The sequence below is a fragment of the Falco rusticolus genome, chromosome 13, assembly GCF_015220075.1.
Source record: "Falco rusticolus isolate bFalRus1 chromosome 13, bFalRus1.pri, whole genome shotgun sequence".
Taxonomy (NCBI): Eukaryota; Metazoa; Chordata; class Aves; order Falconiformes; family Falconidae; genus Falco; species Falco rusticolus.
In genome coordinates this window covers 18,116,143-18,134,251 of record NC_051199.1, presented here as the reverse complement: position 1 = coordinate 18,134,251, position 18,109 = coordinate 18,116,143, and the positions used below count along the sequence as shown (strand labels likewise).

Below are 18,109 nucleotides of genomic sequence, written 5' to 3'. Positions count from 1 at the left end.
CCCCCCCACCCCCCAGTGCCGTAACATTTAGGCAGCAGGAGGAAGGAAGGTTTCCAAGCAGTCTACTTGGAGCAGGATGGTTGCAGAGGACCTACTCTGGGGCTGGAGGTGACATCTCGCAGGGGACTGACAGTGGCTGGTGCTGAGCCATAGGGCACTGGGTGGCTTCCTGCGGGTGGGGGACAAATACACTTGGTGGGAGGCATGTGTGGGCCAGTTGGCAGCGGGGAAGGAAGCATTCACTCTTGCTCCTCATGGCACACAACTTTTTTTTGCTAATCATTCCAGCCCACAGGAATTTTTTTATTTTACTGATTTTTGTTGGTTTTTTCTTTTTTTCTTTTTTCCCTCCTTTAATTGTTGGAGCTGTTTTTAATCCCTGACCATAATAAAGCCACACTGTTAACACAAGCAGCAGGGTAGCTGGAATTGCAGCTGTAATACAAGCTCTGCTTTTAATTTCAGGCTGCTATTAATGAGGCTAGAAATCTTCCCCTTCCCAAGCTGAGTTTCAGCTGTGTGTCTTCAAGTCAATTCACTGGGTGCTTCAAGGCGTCCCTGGCTGTCTGAATACAACAGGTGAACGTTGAAGACTGTCTTTGGATGTCATGAAGAGGTTTCTGGCCACTGTCCTCCCTGTTCCCCAAGGCATCCAACTTTGTGCAGGTGGAGGGCTGGGAGCAGGCAGCTGCAGGAGGTGGGACTGGGCCTCCAAGGAGAGGGTGGCAATGGGGAACCACAACCCGAAGGTGCTGCTGCTGGAGACGGGATGGAGCTCAAGGTGCTTGGCAGTGGTGGGAGGACAAGACAGAGTGGTTGGGTGGGTTCGGGTTGCTCATGAGCTGCTGCCAGCTGCTGTTGTCCTGGGGCCAAGTGTCAGACATTCTGATGGTTGGTGTTGTCGTCCGTCAGGGCAGCACACGTCAGCCTCCGTAGAGGGAAGCTAGCTGGTGAACGTCCTGCTTCTGCCCAGGCAGTGTCCTGCCCCCTAAATGTGTTTGCAGAGGGACAGACTGAAAGCATTGGGATCATCCTCTTTGAAGCACAGATAGATGTCTGTAAGCAGAGAGGCAGCTTTGATCTGTCTGTTCTTCTTGTCCCAATACACAGACATGTACAATGGTCAGTCAAAGCTGAAAGATGAGAACCTTGAAGCTGATACAAAAAAACCCACCACCAAACAACTCTGTCGCCCAACATGCAATTTCCGCGGAGCATGGGGCTTGTTACTAGAGGAGGCCCTTGAGGCCAGTGACCTAAGATCCAAAGGCAGACTGGATGCTTCTGTGTGTGTGAAGACTTATTTCAGTGCTAACAACTACTGGTGAAAGAACAAAATAAAATTGGGAGCAATATTAGACCTTCTGCCTCAGGATTAAGTCAATCTTTATGTTTTGGACACTGGAATGAGATGGTATCTGGGGCAGAAGACCATGAACGTGCGTCATCCTTCAAGGCATCAAAAACCAGCCTGGGTCAAAGGCAACACCCCTGGGGAAGTGGGCCCAGTTGCTGATGTCTTTAAGGTTCCCCATCTTCTTCCTGGCCAGCTGTATTGTAGCCTCGCCTGGGACCCTGACGCCTGGCTGAGGAAAGCAGGCAGAAGCACATTGCTCTGAAGTAGCTGAGGGTAAGGAACAGCATAGATGGTTGTGCAGATCTTTTCAGGTCTCCTCTATGGGAGGAAAACCAGGACTGAACTGGAGACACTCTGGACACTGGCAGTGTGTCTGTGGGCTTCCTTCTTTCCCAAGGTTGTTTGTCATGCTTCCATGGTGATCGATCCCACGTTTGTCTCCCCATCCCTGTTGTTTTCATCACCACAGTCCTGTGGGATGACATGAGAGCTGCTCTTCTGATACCAAACAGGGCTGAGAAAGGTGAGTTGATGCAGTTTTTTCCTTGGTATCTGTGATCCAGGATTTCCTGCCTTTGGCAGAGGAGTATGTCTTTCCTTCTTTTTGCTCCTGCAAAGTCCTGGGTGCCCACTGGGATTGTCTGTTGTTTACAGAAGAAGCAATGGCAAAAAAGGTTTTGTTTTTTTTAGAATGTAATATCGTAATTGTACTGGGGATATGGAAATCCCTGTCTGCTGCTGAAATTGCTGCAATAGACTTGAACTTAGAGATCTGGACTTCAGGAAAAATTCCCAGCGATTTGCATCTCTAAAGCATGGTCCCACACTCTTGTTTATAACCTGTGTGTGTTAGAGAGGATGTATTTCTCTGTGGACAAGGCTATGTAATCGTCCCAGCCCCAGGTACACGCACTGAAGGCCAGGTTGCCTTTTCTTTCCTGTTCAGGTACGACTTGAGTGCTGCTAACCTGAGAAACAACCCTTTGGGGCTGTAGCTGCAATAGTCCTGAGTTTTTAAGTTAGCACCCTGCTTCCTTCCGATGCAATTAAGAAAATTCTTGCCTGTGCATCCATACATGTGAATGCATCTCTGCACTTGCTGGGTTGGTCTAGTTCAGCTTGCTTTTTATCCTGTGTCTCAGGAGCATGATTTCTGAGCCTGACACTCTGTGGTGTGTGCACTAGCCTTTTTCCTAGATGGATTGATTGGATTTCCAGTAAAGACAAACAAAGTTGGAAGTCTAATGGTGCTGAGCACGCAGCACTGCACTCCCCAGCCCAGCCTGCTGTGCTTAGCTCCTTATACGGCCAAAAAAAGGAAGAGGAAAAGAGGGCGCAGCATGAATACCAGACATACGATGCATTCCTCCCAGCTGCAAGCTCGGAATTTGCTTTTACACAGAAAGTGGACCCTCTGCGCATCCATTAATTAAGGCTCTGTACTGCTTAGCAGGGAGAGGGAACACTTAATTGTCTTGTATAAAGGAATTTCTTTTATTTTCTTGCTTTGGTGGGGGGACAGGAGGGAAAGGAGCTGAGATGAGGAAGGGGAGAGATCTCGTTGTCCTGAAATGCGCTATGACTTGGCAAGCTGCAAGCAGGTAGACAGCAATTACATCTACTTTCTTGTCCGAAAAATCAATCTGATTCATCATTAGCCTCTGCCTTTAAATTATATTTTCCTTGAATAGCATCTTCCAGTTAGTGGGAGGTGGAGGGAATCGATCCTGGTGCTTCATTCATAATCTGGCCTCAGCCTTCCCTCTGCGTGCAGCCTTCGTTGCTTGAATAACTATGGGCATGAATGGCTGGCTGCGCTCAGGGCTGCTCTAATCCAAGCTCGTACTGTAGGTACAAAGCACAGGCCCTGTGTTTATTAGGTATGGGCCTTGATATCACCAAGTGGGCTTGGGTTTCTGAAGCACTGATTTGTTAACTGGGGTGTAGCATGTTATCAAGAGTTTGGATGAGGAAGGTCAGGCCAGTCCAGTCCATCACCTCTCGTGGTTTGCCACTGGCTCACGGTGTGCAAAGGTGCCTTCTTCAACGACATGGGAGCTGAGCCACCATGGCAGGTGTTGTGGGTTCCTAGACTGCTTGAAAGCCAAATTGTGGACTGGAAGCCACAGTGGAGTGAATCACAGTGCTGCCTGCGCACGGGTGGCCAGCCTGCCTGCCAGCACCTGGGGCTGTGCTCAGGGATGCCTCCAGCCAGCCTTGTTTGCGCGTGCTTCTGAAGGGAGAGCCGTTCCCAGATCACAGATGTGACCGGTGCTTCCTGCTGCATCTTTCTGTGGATGCTCTCAGTGTTTCGTGAGGCCAGAGAGGTGGGAGAGCTGGGCAATTGTCATTCAGCCAAAAGGCTTTTTTAGTAGGGGAAAAAACAGCTTAACAACTTTGAGTCATGTTTTATTGCCTTGGGATCAGAGTGCCTGGAAAGCAGTTCTCTTGTCTCTTCACAGGCCTTGTGGAGGTGATGATGCTACTTAATTTCACAAGCTCCTTTCATCTAGCTCCTGCACCATGCTTTCGCGTCTCGAGGATGGGCTGTGACAGCACTTGACTAAGGCAATCTGTGTAGCTGTGTGAGGATCCCATCTGTTTCTTTACTTGACAGCTGAGTTGTTCTGTGCTACTTGCCTTCTTGCTTTCCTGTAAAACCAAGCGCATTATTAGGACCCAAAATAGTAGCTCCTCTGGGCCATGTTGTAATAGGAGGGTGTTTCATGATGACAGGTTCCAGCATTGCATGAAGGCAAAGCCCTTTTACACATGCAAGGAAATAGCAACAATCTGCTTGCAGGTCATGCGTGGCGCAGCTCTTTGAACTTCTACATTATCAAGTGCGTGCTGTCTCTGTTCTTAGCGATTGTACTTTGCAACAAGCATTGTAAATTATCCAGCGAGGATAATAGAGGAGTTTGATGGTAGAAGAAAGGGAAATGAATGGCAAATCTATGCTAATGAAAACATCTGTTGAGTATTCTTGTTACTTTTTCCTCATCTATCCCCACATGCATCCGGAGGTTGTTTAAAGCCAGGTGGAGTAGACTTTATTTTTGTCCTCTGAGTGGACCTTAGGCTTTTGTGAATAGATAGCTATGGCTGCTTGGCAAAACATTTTGGGTAGAACTGGCAGGTGGGTTTTTTTGGCAACACTTCACATAGGTCTATTCTTGAGGGCTTTACAATAAATGGGACTTAACAATGTCCCGTACATGTTAGCCAGAGCTCCCTGAGAAGCTGGGCAGTTGGCTTGGCAGTTGGATTTGGGGTGCCTCGATGTTTTGACTATCTGAGCTCTTTATGATGGTATTGATATGGAAAATGGCTACCAGTTGAGAATAGGAGACTGGCAAGCTGGGCGGATTGGGCATGCTCATAGCATTCCGTTAGAGGTGAGCACAGTGAGTGCTTAGGGTGCTGGACTTGCAGATGGGCTCCTCTGTGCATCTGCCTCCCTTCTGAAGGTGGGGAGATCCAACTGCACCAGCCACCCCAGCTCCACAGCTGGTGCTGGATGAAACACAAAGCCCTAGCTGTGGGTTGGGCATTGTGGCTGCTCATGATGGGAAACCACTGAGCCTGGTGGGAGAAACGGGTGTCAGGACTCTGCTTGTGTCCCCCCAGTGAGTATATTGCTTGCAGAGGGTTTTTGGATGCTGCAGATACCTGACCTGTGTGCATGGTTAAGGACCATCATGAGTTTTGTGGGTGCTGAAAGGTCACAGCCTCTGTGTCTTGCTTCCATTTCTTCTAGGTTTCAATGGGAGTCAATCTCCTCCAGTTGCTTTTCTAATGCAACAAAATGCTGGAACTAGTGGGAAAGGAGAAAGAGACAGGTGATTGGTAAATATTTCTGTAAATGTTGTGGGGTTTTGTTTCCAGAAAGTTACTTTCTTGCTGGGGGTAAAAAGAAAGGTAATTCAATAAACACAAAGCAGGCAGCGTGTTTGCATGCTCTAAGTGCAGGGAAATGCTGTGCCTCTGTTGCTTTCTTTTTTTCTTTTTTTTTTTTTCCTGGTACTGCCTTAAGGTGTCTTACCAGAAGTAGGGGCTGTCATTATTAAGAGAATCCTGTAAAACAGCTGTAATAATTGCACAATGTTCTCTATTGCTATCAGTTTTATAATTATTCATAGATTTTTTTTTAAAAAGCCATGAGGGACTGTCTTTGCGCACATCATTGATTTTGCTAATAAAATCTTATATTTTAATGGTACATTTCATTGGAAAACCATCAACTGGTCCATAAAATTAAGACGTAGGGTTTTGTGCGATGGGAATGTTTCCTGTTGTCTTGATGGGGAGATTGATCTAGATGGATTTATTTGATTGCTTAACAGCTATTGGGGAAGGGTACAGAAGCGGATGCCTCATCTCTGCTCCAGCCTCTCTGACTGGGGGTTGGAGTTTGCCATCCAGCTCTTACCCTTCGTTTTAACCCAGTGAGGTGCTGTAATGGCCTCGTGTCCGTCCTCTGGGTCTGTCCGTGATGCAGAAGGATGCTGCATGGCTGGTGCTGAGCTTGGTGTGACTATAGCAACATAACTAGCTGTGTGGCTCCAGCCCCGCATCGCGCAGGAGGCTATGGCGCAGCGGGTCCTTGCGCATGTGGAGCACAGTCATACCTTGCCTGATTCCCTTATTTCATGGGGCATCAGCTCCCCCCTGCCCCTTGATTTTGTATTCTTCCAACCCACAAGAACCTTGATGGAGCTCCTGGCTGGTGGCTTCAGATCTTTGCCAAACTGTGCCTCTGCTTCCTTAAATGCCTCTCCCAAGCTCCCAGTTCCTCCGGGCTCCTGAGGACCGCAGGGATTAACATGCCCAACATAGAGGGGTGGTGAGGCTCCCAAGGCTGCCATTGCTCCCAGCCCTTGCTCAGGGGGCTGTGAAGACTGGGGGAGCTGCTCTGGGCTGCTGATGGAGGGTGTGCTGGAGGAGAACATCGCATCCTGTGCCCCCATGTCTCTGCTTGCTGCAGGGAGTGGGGGCGATGCCTAAAACTGCTTTGAAATAATTCCAGTGCAAGGTATAGGGCGAGGGCAGCTGCCTGACCACAACCACCGTCTTGTCCCCAGTGGTCCCTCCATGTGGGGTTCCTATTCCACTGCTGTGACCACAGGTCAGCTGCTCAGGTGGAGAATGTTGTTTCTGTTCAGGCTGGTCAACGACCACGGATGGGTTAAACTGCCTCCATCCAGTATCAAAACTGCCTCCATCCAGTATCAGCTAGGACATGCTTCAAAGCCCTGGGCTGAGCTTTCTCTGGCCCTTGCTAGCTGAGCTCTGCAGCAGTCCTGGATCAGCAGAACATTGTGTTAGTTCCCACTGCAAGCCCAGAGCGAGGTGAATCTGGGCGCTGCTCTGGTTTGTTTTGCCAAATACCACCCTTGCCATTAAGTATCTTTCCCCTGTAAGGCAGCCGTCAGCCTTGAACTGGCAGTCAGAAAGCTGCTGCTGAGCCGAAATTCTAGTCCTGTGTTTTGCAGTAATTAGCAGGTTTGAGCACGTCCTTAGTTCAGCAAAAAAACCTGGGAGATACAAGCCTGTATTTCATTGTATGTATTTTTTAGAGTGCGTGTGTGTGTTGTATTTCAGGGAATGTTTAGCTTTCAGGTTTGTAGAGCTGAATCCGATTTACTTTTACAGGAGACAGCCCAGTTGTCCGTAGCAACCTGAAATTGATTTCCCCCCCCCTGCCTGCCGAAAGCTGTTCCCTCTTGAATCATCCCTTTAATTTAATACAGCAAACAGGATGTCCCTGCATGCAGAAAGTTTGGTTTTTTTTTAAAAAACAAGTAACCTAGGCGAGAAAAATTTCTTATTTGAGCAACAGCCTGGACTGTCTATATTGCTGCTTGGCATTAGTGCTTTCCATGCCGTTTCCCTGTGCTTTGTTTCAGGCACTAGAGGCCATTATCAGTATCAGTTAATCACCGCTGCTGCCGCAGGGAGACCTTCCCCCTCGCGCTCCAGCCACCTCAGCCGCCTTCTGTTCTCGGAAGCAGGTCTCTCTTCGGCATGAAACTCTTCAGGCTGCCCTGTTCTCCACAGCCTCTGCTGTGTGGGCTGGCCTGGTGTGTGTGGTCATGCTGGAAAATATATTCTTTGTGGTCTGCATAGCATTAGTCCTGTGCTTGTGGCTCTGGTGATGGCATGCATTGAGGAGCAGGGTGAGTGCTGCTTGCAATGGTGATGTGCTGCATGGCTGTTCATCCCAACTTGAGGAGCAGTGTTCAAGGCAATGATGTGGTTGTTAAGCATCTTCTCCACCTTTTGCTAATTAGGGTGCTTAGGGCCAGAAGCTGCTGGTGGCTGTGCTGCAGAGACCCAGCATGGGTGAGGTGGCTGACTTTGCCATAGCGCTGTTGGTGCATATAGCCTGGGGCATGTACAAGCCTGGGGATAAGTACATGCTCCTTGTTGACCTTGCTGAATATTTTAAACTCAAAAAGCATTATAATACTGCTGCTTACAGTCTTCTGTGACTTGTACCAGTTTGGCTCTGGTTTCCCATGCTAGGTCTATGCTTCTGTCAAAACCTCTTTTTGCAGGTCTTTCCAGCTAAAGATGCTTCGGAGTGGGATGGTTGGAAGGCGTTTGGGAAGAATGGGAAGAACTGCAGTACTCTTTTGCTCCTGTTTATAAAAGAAGTCTGTGTCCTTGCCATCTCAGTGGTGCCCAAGGACTCCAAGGAAGTGACTTGCCTTGTCAGAGGAGTGCCAGAGATGAGGGATTTAGGGCATTTATGGGTTTGCTATCTGGAAGAGCATTTGACTACATTTTGGAAGAGCGACAGCTTGCATGTGGTCAACAGAGCCTGCACCCTTTTTCCACAGTTGCTTGCCCCTGGTTTTTGCACACCATTTTGCAAGACAGCATAGACTTTCTCCTGTGCTCTTAGTTCTTGCCCTGCTTGTTATGAAGCTGTTGGGGGAGGTGTTGCTGGGCTGGGGTAAGGTATGCTGTGGTAGCAGTTGTCCCACCAGAACTTGTCCCTGTTGACTGTTCCACATGACGAGAAGCAAGCTGCTGCTTGCATCTACGCTTAGGCCATTAGCACAAATTGCACCAATCTGTGCTGTGAAATGTCTGCCTTTTCCTTGGCTTCCTTTTTTTCTGAAAAGGAAAAAAATAAAAGTATACGAAATCAATATGGCAGAGGCTTCAGTTGTGTGTTCACCTGCTGTCGTTTCTAGAGGAAACCATGTCACTCAGTATGCCTGGTGTATGGCACTTGTTGAGAAGATATTTATTTAATCTTTCTGTTTTTTCACATTAGTCAAAAAATTGGTCTATTTAATGTGCATCATCTGAACATTTCACTGAATAAGCTACCCAAAAAGGTTAATCTCCAATTATGTACTGCTTTTACTGTCGCATCCAACTGCTTCAAAGACAGTAATGAGTGTATCTCTACTGATGATTTTCAGATGCAGAGGTAGCAGAGGCATCTACTACTTTCAGGTGCCAAAACTGAGACTTACAAGGCCTGTTTTTTTCAGAACACTTCATGTTTTGCAGCTCTCTACATGGTTATAGTACAAGTTGCAATTAGAGACTGAACAGAGAATCGCAATCCGTGACTGCTAGTTCTTGTCTCTTCTGGATGTGGTCTTTCTGTGTCTTTAGTTAGCCAGAAAAGGCACAGCAATAAATACCTGGGAAAATTTTGATATATATGACTTCCCTCTTATCGTTCGGGTGGTTTATGGCAGAGGCATAAATGGGATCTAATCTTTCAAAGCGATGCTTAGCTGCCAGACCGCAAAGCATCCTTTCTGGTCTCCTTACCATTGCCTGCCTTCATGCTCTCCATCTTCTGAAAACTGAATGAAGGTGGGGAGGCCACCGTCCCACATGGTTGCAACCTCCTTTTCCCCATCTCCTGGCTTTCATACACCACTAGCAAGTAGAGTTGACATTGCTCCAGGTCTCAGTGAGCTTCCATGTGTCGTCGTTTGCATTCCTCCCTTCAGCAGGAGCACTGCCTGCCTGAGAGCTGGATTTAGAGTTACGTACGATCTGGCTGGGATACGCAGAAGTTCCTCGACTGTTGTCTGTAACTTTTGACAGCGGGATATTTGTAAATTTAAACGCTTCCTCCCAGAAGCATCAAAGGAACTAAGGCCACTTTTCAGCATGAACATGAAAGGCTTTCACGCACTAGTGCAGCAAGGATTGCCATGGAGAACAAAGCCTTTTGCTAATCGCTTCTAATGCCTTTCAAGTTTATGCCTCATTTTTTCCCCTTTTTCAGACAGCCTCCCAGAGTACTGAGACATCAGTGACTGACTCACCAAATAATTAACAGGAGGAGGACTCAATCTCTGAAACTTCTGAACACCTCTTTTAATTTTCTTAAACCAGTCAGTACCCTGGCCAGGTTCCAGTTTGTGTAATTACATTTGACCTAACTTAATCCCTTGGCAGTTTCAATTGCATGTGGTAGTCATTTTGGCTCCCTGTCCTGGGCTGCCATTCAATGCTACTCCATGGTTTTCAACAGCTGTCATAATTCAGCTGTAGAAACGGGTGCATTTTCTTGGTGGAAGCACTCCTCATATCTCTATCCCTTGCTAAACATCCTTATCTCACTGGTATTTTGGGAGGTAACATGTCTGATGCTGTAGATAATCTTGCTGAAGTCCTTGGAGCTACTTTCACCCTTAAAGATGAGCATGCATTTAAACTCTTACTAGTTGGCCATCATACATTGTGAGATTACTTTGAGTTCTTAATCTTCAGTAACAGGCATTTATTGCTCAGTCTCCTCAGCTACTGTGTGCTGCTGTAGGGACGTTATTGGTGCAGGTATTCCTCTTTAGCCTTGGAAACAGCAATTCTGTTACCAAATCTGTGCTAAATAGGAGCACGTCACCTTCCTGTGCTGACAGCAGTTGGGCTGGCTGTAAGCGTTGGCATTGGTAAGAGTGGAAATGATCAAGGAAAGCAAAAGCAGCTGAGAAGGGCTGCAAAGGAAAAAAACCAAAACAACCCAAGTGGAAACTTGGAGATTGACAAAGTGCAGTAGTGAAAGGTATAGTCAGATGGAGGTGCATGCAAGAGAGAAGACACTGAGTTGTTGCATTGGCACATCCTTAATTGCAACTGGCATCTTGTCTTCACAGCAGGTGGCAAATTGAGTGTTTCTTGGCTTCTGTCCTTGGAAAAGGCATCTTTGATACAAACCCACTTGATCCTTTGGGGCTAGCAGCAGCCCCTGCTAAGGGAAGACAGGAATTTAGACAAGATGGGGTGCAAAAGGTGATCCACTTGTGAAAGATGCTCTTGTGCCAAATTATCTGCTACCGTCTAGCTCTGTTTTTCTGAGTGCCTCCAGAAGTAGGATGGCAAATGTATTATTGCTGCTCTCCCTTGTTGCTTCTTCCTGCTCATGAAATTTAGGATGGTTTTGTTATTCAGAGCTCTTCCCTGTGTTTCCAAACACTGCTCATGCAAATTTTTACTTTGTTCTTTCCTCATTGTCACCAAACCCTTGGGTTCAGGAGAAAGATTTCTTTTTGCTAGATAGAATGTCCTGAAGATCAGGAGGTAAGGACTATGTTGTGAACACAAAAGTTACTCAACCTTTCACCAGACCTGACTACTTTTCCTCTGGGTCTATCCCATAATTATACACACTCAGATCTCAGAGTAGACTGGAAGTCTTGCCTCTGATGGTTTCAGTGACTCTGTAAATAAAGTCACGGGTGGCAACATTAAGATCTGTCCTCTGTCACAGTGAGTAAAGCTTTGGAGTCGGAGCCATCTGATTTTGATGTGTGCTGGGTATTGCTTATAACTTGGCAGAACTTTCTGCAAAGTCAGTGAGCACTTTGTTTTCTAGAACACAGATTTATCAAACCCCTACGGTGGTTGTCAGAGAAAATGTGGCCAAGTTTGAGTAATGGTGCAGGATGTATCTACAGTCATCGATGTTGCTTTTGAAGATCTGTTTGAATGTTAAATAATGGAGTGGAAGAAAGTGCACGTCAGAGTTGTTGGGTTTTCCTCACTACTGGATCCTCTGCCTACCATCCTAAAGGCAAATCTTTTCTTTTTCTTGTTTCAGAGTACTTTATAACTGGGTGTGCCTGAATGCATCAGCCTTTGGATTTGAGCGTCTTCTCTTGAAACAGCCTTGTGATATCCTAGGTGCCTGTTCTCTCGGGGTAAGAAAAGAAATTCACGTGCAGAGACACAAGATTAAGAATGTGCTTTGAGCAGAAGCAGAATGGCAAAGAGGGCAAGCCACACTGGTGCCTCAGCTTGTAAATTTTTGGAAATAGTGAACTTGTCATGAAGAGAGGGAATAAACTGTAAATCTGCCGACTGTAAATAGGACAAATTATGAGCTTAAGTTGCAGCAAGAGAAATTTAGATGAGACATTAGTAAATGATCTCCTGCACTAATAGCTGAGCGATGGAGCAGGTCGCCTGAGGAGCTTAGGCAGTTTCAGTCATTGGAAAGGTTTAAGAACAAGTTGGAAAAAGCTTTAGGAGACCTGCTTTTAGGAGAACCAGTCCTTCCATGTGGTGAAGAAATGGACTAGATGACTTTTGGAGAGTCCTCCTAACCTGTTGATGGTTGGAACAGGGAGTATGTGAAAATCTTAACAACCTTATTTAAAACTGGTAAGATAAAAGGCAAAGCTCAGTGTATCTGTGCAAAAGGAGCTGCTGGGTCTGATGATGAGCTGATACAACATCAATTAACTCTGGTGCTCTGTGTCTTTGCTACCGGAATGGTGATGTTCTTCTGGAGGGAAGTGTAAGCTTATGGAATGGGAGTTTAATCCTCTGTTGTTGGCATGTAATGTAAACTTGTGATAAAAACAGGAGGTTGTATCAATTCTGGTTCCTTTGTAGCAAGTTCCTGGGAGTTTAGGTCTCTTCTGTGATCCATGTAAGGGCTTTACTCTTACACACAGATAGGTAATCTCATCTGCTTTATTGTGGTGTGAGAGCACAATGCTACAGGTATACTGAGCAAAATACAAATATCATGTGAAACACAGCGAGAGGAACCAAATGATTACTTTTCCTCTCTCTTTCCAGGGGCTGATGAAACGGAGAGGAGTTTCATTTTTCTTTTCTTGTTCTTCTGTTCCTGTTCTCCATTATGTTTCTTTGTCCTGTCTTGACAGCAAACACAGCAGGCTGTGTTTAAAGATGCTGGCTCACCATCTGAGTCTCAAAATTATGTCCTGAAGATGGCTGCTTATTTAGTTCCCTTGCTTTTACCTTGTTCCCCTGGGAGCTGCAGTTGACAAACCTAGCCTGGGCTCGGGCAGCCTCTGAGCCATCATCATGAGGGGCTCAGGTGCTTCATCTTCCTTGGTCCGATTAAGGACAGTGAGATACCTGTCCTTTCTCATAGGACACCTGAAATTTGGTGGGAAATTCTTCAACCTCCTGTTGGACTTTGTTTGGGATTTATTTGGTTTCTCTAATATTTACCTTTCATCCTTAATGTCAGCAAATACTGATGTCTCCCCTGGAGTTATATGAGTGTCTTACTGTTTGTTATCACCTTCTGCTTAGCAGAGATAAGCTGGTGTGTCCCAGGGGTCTGGGAATGTGGAAGAAACTTTCAAATAGCTCTAAGAAATGCAGATGGTGTCAAGAGACAAATAAAGGGGGTGCCTTTCTGAAGTCACCTTTGTACATGTTTTTTGTGGTTTTCTTTTTTTTTTTTTTTTCCTTTTTCCTCTTGAGCTTTTCAATTCCTGCAACTATCTGCTCAAATCTTGAAAGCAAAATGCGTTCATGGAAAGATACAATTTACTGTGTGCCCCCTGATCTTTTGATCTCAATCAATCAAATAAATTCAAGACCTTGCAGTTCACCTTGTTGCAAGGACAGTTAATAAGGTGAGGGGTTGTGCCAATGCAGTGATGGTTTTCCAGCCTTTTTATTGTTGTTGTTGTTGGTTTTTTTTATGATTCTGACCTTTTGGACTGGTCAGGGTAAGATTACTTGCAAAGAATACTCCATAAATGTGCCTGTCAGGACCGGGGTTAACATTCAAGTGTTGCTGCTTAGCAAGAGAAAACAATGTGTTAAAGTTCAATTTAGATTTCCCTGCAGGGTTGAAAATAATGACAAAACTCACTTAACATGGCAGAGATGAGTTCTGCCACCTTTATGGGGGCGATTGCCTTAGAGTCCTGCAGCACCCTGCAGCTGTGTGCCTGGTGAACTTGCTGGCTGCGCCTGAGGATTTGGTGTCTGGTACCTTGTGCTGGGATGACTTGGGGCAGGGAGCCCTGGGTGCATCTCCCAGCTCTGAGGTGTGATCTCAGTCAACTAGTAGTTCTCTTTGGTGTTGCAACTGAAAATTCCCCCCCCCCCCCATGCTGCACTCCTTGCTTGCACCTGCAAATGAGGTTTTGTAGAGCTGCTCTAACCTCTGTGTCCTGCAAAGCAGACCTGTTTCCATCATTACGCTCTGAGTGCAAGCCACCATGCATTGCAAGTGTTGCTTAAGAAAGTCCTAACACATCCCGGTGAGCAGTGCCCTGTGGGTTGCTCGTTGTGATCTTTAAGTACTTTGGGAATCTCAGATTTTGGTGGGCAGCTGGTTGGGTTTTCCCAATGTGACTGTTCATCAAAACAGTTCCTAGATGTCTCCCACCTAATGCTTGCCACCGAGGAGGCTTGCAGCGTCTAGTGGCAAGAATCTTGCTTGCCTGTCAGAGAGTATAATGCTGATTATCGATGTTTCTGCTGTTGTGTCAGCAGAATTGACTTCTGTGGGTGAGAGCAGCATGAGGAGTGAAGCTGGGAGCCAGCAGCTGCTATTTAAGCATTAACCTGCAGCACTGGAAAATCACACCTGTTCGTTGTATAGAAATGGTCTCTGTATAGAGCCTGGTCATGGATGTAAATATAGTTTGTCAGAAGCATGTGGCTCTTCAGAGGCTATTTTTTCCTCCTTTCATAGATGAGAAGGTGAAGGTGTTAAAGACAACTTACTTGCTTTACCCATAGGAAAGTGCATGGCAGTAGAGCGCCAAGGTTGCATCTGAGACCCATAGGTTTGGCAAAAAAAAACCACCCAAAAAGCTACATGTAGTGAAAGGCAGCTCATTCCCTGAAAAAATTATGCCATCAATTGAGAAAGCAGTCTGGGACTGGGTGGTGAAATAACAGTGCAAAATGCAATGTGACTTGTGGAAAGTCACGCGGCACCTCAGTGACAGATCCCCTGTGACAGCCCAGTGGCTCTGGGTCCAACTCTGCAATGCTGTAATTTGCAGCAAAACAGATGGGTCTGGTTCATTGTCAGCATTGTCTGAGAACTTTCAAAATAAAATAAATAAATTAGCATTTACTCCCATCTTAAAATCCAAAAGCCATTTCTCCAGTGCCTGTAAATGACTTAACCCTTTGCTGGATTTACCTGCCTTGCACATACAAGCAAAGATATGGGAAAACCAGGTGACTGAAGGTGGCAGAGAAGTGCCTTTGTTGTGTGCTGCTGCACCCTAACAAGCCCGGTGGCCCTGCTGTGAGCTGGGGAGAAGTGTCCCCGTCCCCATGGATAGCTGCCAACCTGGAAGGTACCAAGGGGAAAAGCCCTCCAATATGAGGGAGTTTTGCATGGCCCAGGCACCAACATTCTTTTTTCTTATTCTAAAAGGGACTGGCAATTAGCAGCAGGGGTAATAGCCACCTTGAATTAAATCATATGGAGGCATGAGAAATAGCAGGGTATATTTGGAAATATCTATTGCATATATATATTCCTCTTAAGAAACATGTTGGAGATGCCATATCCATAAATACTAATAAGGCTGTTTGATTCCAATTTTCAGGTAAGATTAACATTTTATTGAGTATTATATCTGTCACATTCAATGCTTTAGTGTACCATCCTCTCTGGCTTATTAGCATAATTGCAGTGCTTAAGCAACAATAAAAAATTCAACAGTAAAATAGCAGTTAGCACAGGCAATTTGTTATCAAAAGCTTTTACTTAAGGACAGCTTTTGAGCATGTTTATTATCAAGTTAGGGCTATACATTATTTTTTATTTAGAAAAACAAGAAGGAAATGTTGTAGGATTTTTTTTCTTTTTTAATGACTAAATCAGAAGGCCTGAAAACTGGTCACAGCCGCCTTCTGTTTCTTAAAATTACTCAGGAAAGTCACTTGGAGTGGGAAGACAAGATAATGAAACAAACTCAGGTCTGGAGCAGGGTTGTGATGGTAATGACTCAGTAGAACCATTTCAATAAATCTTGATGCCATCTTGAGTGCTCTTCTAAAATTCCCTTGTTGCACCCCAGGCTCTGAAGGCACCATCCTCCCCCTCCGTAACCGACGGCACTGTCATCAGAGCAGGTCAAGGGCCGGGGTGGCCCAGCCTGGTGCCCCAGCAGTGGCTGCAGCCCAGGAGATGACTCAGCTGTGTGCTGCAGGGACAGTGGGCCTGCAGATGGGGGGAGGGGCCAGATGGGACCCGTAGGAAGATGGGACTTTGGTGTTGGTGCTGGTTGTCTCTGAGGTTGGAGCGGAGGAGCGTGGCGTGGCTGTGTGACGGTGCTGCATGCTCCCCCTGTTTCTGTTTTCCCTTTGAGGACACTTAGGGGAGCAGTCCTCTTCCAGAAGAGCTGTAGCATAGATGTGTATGTATGCGTGTTTGTGCACATGCACCTGTTTGGGCACATACGTGCATGTTTGCATGTACACACAGAAGGTCCCCTTTTGCCAGCATGGCAAGATTTCATGTGTGTATTTTACTTTTCAGCAAAAGGTATTTTGAGGGCAGATTTTCTGTGTGCATTTAAAATACAAAGTTGTACCTCATAAAGGAAGAGGTAAATGAGTTTTAAACAACACAAGAAGTCCTCAGACTAAGAGGTCCATCAGGAAAAGCACAAGCGTTTGGAGAGAGGAACACTGTTGCTGTGATTGCTTGTGATCCCTTTGCTGGTGAAAGCTTTTTTTCAGACCCCTGCTCTGTTTGAGTTTGCTCCTCCAACACCCTACAGCTTCTGCTTGAGTTCTTCAGATTGTTATCCTCAGGTGTCCTTGTTGTTCCTCCCCTCCAGCATCCCTATTCTCCCCATCACTGGAACTTGGGGTCTCTCTCCTCTTATGTTTTCTTCGTCCTTCCGTGTTCTGGGAGACCTCCTCTGCCTGGTGCTGCTTTTTCAGAGGTCACTCTCCCATCTTCTTGACAGATGACTCCCAGTGGACCTGTCATTCCTTGCCATTTTGGTGGTACCCAATGCCCATGGTCAAGAGCTGCCACAGCCCTGGCAATGCCTTGGTCAGGCTTACAGTCTGGACAAGCCAGAGAGGTAAACCTGTTTTGATTTGGGTTTTTGCTCCCATTTTGACTGTCATCTAAGCTCACCCCGTGAGGAGAAGTGAAGGCAGCACTGCCCTGGGGCAGAAGCTTGTGTTCATAGTGAAACAGGATGTGCAAGCAGGTTGTAGGAATTGGGAAGGGAGTACATGGAAACAGGTGAAACTAAACTGGGCAGATAATAGAGAAGTGATGTGCTTGTGGGGTCCTCTTCACAAACACCCTCTTCTGCGAATATGTGAAATTTGAAAAGAGCTGGTTGTTTCAGATCCTTCTTTTTTGGGGGAGGGCAGTGGTGGGGTGTGTGGGTAAAAAAACCCCAGGGTGTTCTTCAGAGATAAATTGTGTGTTTCAGATTCTTGGGTAGTCACGAGTCTTGCATTGGTACACAGCTCACTCTCATGAAACTGCCTAGTACTGCACAGTGTTTAGACTTTCTGTCAACCAGAGAGCTTGGTGATGCTCCTGGGAAGAGGAATACACAAACCAACTGCAGAGCTAAAACTCCTGGGAGCTTTGCACTCAGTGGAAATTTGGCTGTGATTTAAATTGCAGTTGAAATACGGGCTCCCTGCCTCTGTCGTCACCTCACGGGGACTTGTTGCTGCTCTCCCAAGAACCAGCAGGTTCCTGCACAGTCCTGCAGGTCCCTGTGATCGCTCCTTCTGGCTCTGCTTGTCTTGCTTTAGTAGCATCCGATGTGTTCGCTACCTGAGCATCTCCTGCTTGCATCTAGCCTTGTAGCTAGCTAGCAGTGACAGTTCTCTGCTGCAGCCAGGGAAGCACCCTTCTAGAGCCTGTACACAGGCAGAGGGTTCTCACATCCACAGGAGGAGCTGGGGGACCAGGGAAGGTGCTTTCTTGGGTTGTTGATGTGTTTGAGGGTATTTCCAAGTGGCTCCTACCTATGATCTCTGACGTGGAGAACTATAGTCCTCCAACGGTTCAGGTAGAAAGGACTTGGCAGGTGTCTTCTGTTAGCCCCTGGCTCAAAGCCAGGGTTAGCTTCAAGCTTCGGTGAGGTTGCTCAGGGCTTGCCATGGCATTGGTGGTCTGGCCTGTTCTTGAGGGATGGTGATGGTGCATGCCTTGGTCAACAAGAAGGAACCTTATGGAGGGCTTTGGAGGCTGTATTCTGGTGTCAAGATAGTGGAGCAATCAGGTTTCTGGGATAGGGTCTGTATGAATGGTCAGCCGACAGCCAGGGCACTGCAGTGACACGGGTCCTACGTCTGATTCCCCTTGTGAAGCGGGGAACACCATGCCCAGCTCTGCAGGGCTGGTGCTGCTTGAGGCCGGCCGCCACCATAGCTGCTGGGGAAACCACATGGCTCTCCTTCATGATGGACAGGGAGGGATGATGGGAGAAGGTCGGTGGCTGGAGCCAGGGCCATGCATGGACACATCCTCCTTGAGGAGAAAAG

At 46.7% G+C, this 18,109-nt stretch overlaps 1 protein-coding gene across 5 annotated transcripts in view; it reads left to right on the top strand.

Moving 5' to 3' along the window:
- The window catches only part of LOC119156532 (LIM domain containing preferred translocation partner in lipoma), a 356,284-nt gene that overhangs the window by 62,398 nt on the left and 275,777 nt on the right, over positions 1 to 18,109 (top strand). For 4 of the 5 annotated variants that reach the window (XM_037406345.1, XM_037406344.1, XM_037406343.1 and 1 more), the window contains one exon: positions 11,439 to 11,538. The exons of the other annotated variant lie outside the window; for it this stretch is intronic. The gene's annotated coding sequence lies outside the window, so the exon portion shown is untranslated. The remainder of the gene's footprint in view (positions 1 to 11,438; positions 11,539 to 18,109) is intronic. 5 annotated transcript variants of the gene reach the window in all.